The following is a 3,874-nucleotide window of genomic DNA, read 5'->3' as shown; positions in this document are numbered from 1 at the left end:
ACAAAATGTTTCTTAAAAATCTTGAACTCTCAGACTGCATCCTTGGGAATGATAATGACTCCCATTAGCTCTATAAATCACAGCAGTTTCATGTCCAATAAGTACATATGGCAGACTTGTTACTAACCATTTGTCTGAAAGGAGGTATTAAATTATGTGCCAAAAAAAAGGTTGACTTATGTTGTTCAGAGCTGCCCATTAATAATAGGTTTAATTGGTGTCTTAGTCATTGTGTGGAAACCTTTGAGTTATTTGTAATTACAGCAAAAGTAGGGTTACTGCCAAATAATCATTCCACTATACATGCTAAATGGACAGTAATGTTACTGCAGTGAGGACAATTGCATCCATGTGTATTTCTGTTTGCAATATTCCACTGAAGTAGATTCATTGAAACAATAGAAAAACAAAGGTGGGAGAATGTTGTACTAAACTATCAGCATAGTTTAGTGTTTTATATCTAGAGCACACCCAGTGAATGTCCAGGATTTTGTACATCATGGAAAAATATCCATAGGTAGCACCCTCACCACTGAGTCAGTAGCTGTGGGATCAAGTCCTGCTCCAGCACATAATCGAGGCTGATCCTGCTCAGTACAAGTACTGTGGGAGTGCTGCACTGTCGGAGGTGTTTTCTTTCAGATGAGACCTTAAACTGAGGCCTCATCTGCCCAATCAGGTGGGTGTAAAAAAATCCCATCGCACTCTTTGAAGAAGGGCCGGGGAGTTCTCCCTGGCATCCCGCATAATATTTATCCTTCGACCAAGCTTACTAAAAAAGAGATTATTGGTCATTATCACATTGCTGTTTGTGGGAGCTTGCTGTGCACAAATTAGCTGCCACGTTTCCTACATTACAAGAGACTACACTCCTGAAGTACTTCATTGGCAAAAATAAAATATCAATCCCCACAGAAAATGATTTTTTAATATTTTATTTGATATTTACATTGGATTGTGCAAAAATGAAAGATATCTTCATTGGTAAAACCTCGGTACTTGTGTGATGCAAGTGATGACAGGGCTAGTTGCAAGTGTTTGTAGTAAGGAACTGTGTTGCAGGGATTGGTTAAAAAAAAATTATCAGCCCCCAACCGCCTAATTTTCTGGTGATTTAAATTAATGGACAAGAAAATCAGAGGACGTGGGTCCAAGATTTCCTAACCAGTGCTCCCATCAAACACCTGGAAAACCGGATTGAGGATTTGGCTCCTGGGGCTAATGTTTGCCGCCCTGCACTCAAGCTCCAACCTGATTGGGAATTATTTATTTTATTGGAAATAATTTTGGAGCAGTACAATGAAGACCCACACCAGAAGGATTAAAACCACTTTGTGATTTGGATGTCGACCAACTTACTGTGCATTTTGCAGCCGCCTTCTCTCTATTTTTGAACTGGATCCAGTTTAGTTCCATTAAATCAATGAACTCAAAACTGAATGTTGGCACGGTCTGCTTCATACCCATCTAGTGCCAGTTGAGACTCCTTTAGCCTAGTTAAACCCAATTTGTTCAAAGTGGTCTGAATGGAAATTATCGGGAAGGACTAACCAGCTACGTTAATCGGATATCGCAAAATATGATGGAAGAAGACTCATCACAAATGGCACGGTGATGAATTGTAGTAAAGCATTGTGGGGAGAAGCCATCTTTGGGAGAGTTTGTCCTGATCAATTTTGTTTTCATTTTAAGTAGACAGAAGGGCTTAAGTATTGACTATCCCTTTACCTTTCTTTTACCGAAGCTGTTTTAGAACAAAAAGGTCTGATGATTCGAGGCCTATGGTGCTGACATTTAGATGGAGGTGTTGAGGGAATGGGAGCAACTTTTAGCAGTCAGGAAACCCAAAAATATGGGTAACGTGGAGGTTTCACCCCATTTCATGTGAGGACCTCATCTGAATTTGTTTTCTTTGTTCCCCACCGAGCAGCCGGCCTAATTGAGAGGCTGACCAGCTGCCGGGGTGTTGTGGGAGGGGGCGGGGGTGGGGAAGGCCTGTGGTAGAAGGCCGTAGTTAAAGACCAGAGATGAGGGAGGGAGAGGTTGGGGGGGTTGGAGGTGGGGGTAGTGTAGCGGGCAAGAGATTTTGGGGAGAGATATCATAGCAGGTTGGCATCAGATATGGGGAAGGGTCTGCAGATCAACGGTTGGGAGGCCGGGGTGAAGAGGAAGAACTCCAGCTCCTCCTGGCCCACAGGCAGTGCTGGAAAAGAACTTACCTGCTGGACCTGGCAGTTCCTGCTGCCCTTCCTATTGCCATACTTCTCAAGCCTAGGGAAACCTGTCCAACAGTTAAATCCAAAAGGCTGCGAAAATCTGAGGCACGCATTCTCAATTAAATATTATAATTACCGCTGCTGGAGAGCAGGTCACTCGTCTGCTTGGAGTTGTGTTTTCTGATTCTAAGAATTTGACCCATCCCTAAGACCCTCCTGTCTGTTCTCAGGAGGTTACAGTTCCCCCCATTGTGTAATTCTGGAGTTACCATGTTAATACAAGATTCGCCAATGTATACCTTCTAAGAAACAAAGATGTCCCAAAGAGCTTTACAACCAATGAAATGCTTTTGAAGTGTAGTCACTGTTGTAATGTAGGAAACACAGAAGCCAATTTGCACACAGCAAGCTCCCACAAACAGCAATGTGATAATGACCCGATAATCTGTTTTAGCAATGTTGGTTGATGGACAATTATTGGCCAAGACACCAGGGTGAACTCCCCTGCTCTTATTCGAATAGTGTCCCGGGATCCTTTAATGTTTCATCTGACAGCGCAGCACTCCCTTGCTGGTGCAGTGAATTATTAGCCTGGGTTGGAACCTGAACCCAAAAAACTTCTTCAGAGGCGAGAATGCTACAGGCTGAAGCAAAGCTGGCACTTACAATATAGTCATATCGGCAACTGAGCATACACTGCGTACAAAACGTCTCTCCACTAACACTGCCAAATCAGATTAACTGGTCACCTATCTCACTGCTCTCATGGGATCTTGCTGTGTGCGGATTCACCATCATGTTTGCCTACAAAAACGACAGTAACCACATGGCATAAATAATTAATTGACTATGAAGCACTTTGAGATGTCCTGAAGGCATGAAAGGTGCTATATAAACGCAAAACCTTAAAAATTCCTTCAATTGATTCAAATTGCCCTGCATAATTGAACACTGAGTGTAGACTGCTGAAAAAAGGCTGAATGTTGTGTATGTCAGTTATTTAATGTGATATATCAGACTGAGATGTCAGGTGGTCTGTTGCCTTGTCCCAGCCAAGTGATTGTAAAGAACGACTTGCCTTTCATGACCTCAGAATACCCCAAAGCACTTTATAGCTAATGAAATACTGTTGAAATGCAGGAATCATAGCAGCCAATGTGTGCACAACAAACAGTAGTGAGATAATGACCAGATAAACTTTTTTTTTTGAGTTATGTTGGTTGGGGGAAAATAATATTGGCCAGGACTTTTTTGAATCCGTGCCATGGGATCTTTTAACCAAAGAGAGCAAACGGCTTCAGCTTAATACAAAAGCAAAATGTTAGAAATCTAAATGGAAAATGCTAGAAATTCTCAGCAGGTCAAGAAGTATCTGTGGAGAGAAAAACATAGTTAGCATTTGAGATCAATGACCCTTTCACGCGTGTCTGCTGAGGCTTTGTGCTCGCAACCCACAATTATCAGAGTTAGTGAAGAGTGCTACCAACTGAGCCACGTCTGCTTTCTCTCACTACAGCACCTTTCCCTTTACTTGTTGTATCTGTACCCAACACTTGGGCACAAGTGATGAGTTAGGGTGGATTTTTGGGTCAAGGGTGGGTAATGGGAGTTGGGACTGTTTCCGGGTGCCAAACCCACTGTGGGGGTGGGGAGGGGAG

Source organism: Heterodontus francisci, chromosome 35, assembly GCF_036365525.1.
Source record: "Heterodontus francisci isolate sHetFra1 chromosome 35, sHetFra1.hap1, whole genome shotgun sequence".
Lineage (NCBI taxonomy): Eukaryota > Metazoa > Chordata > Chondrichthyes > Heterodontiformes > Heterodontidae > Heterodontus > Heterodontus francisci.
This window is presented reverse-complemented; position numbering follows the sequence as displayed.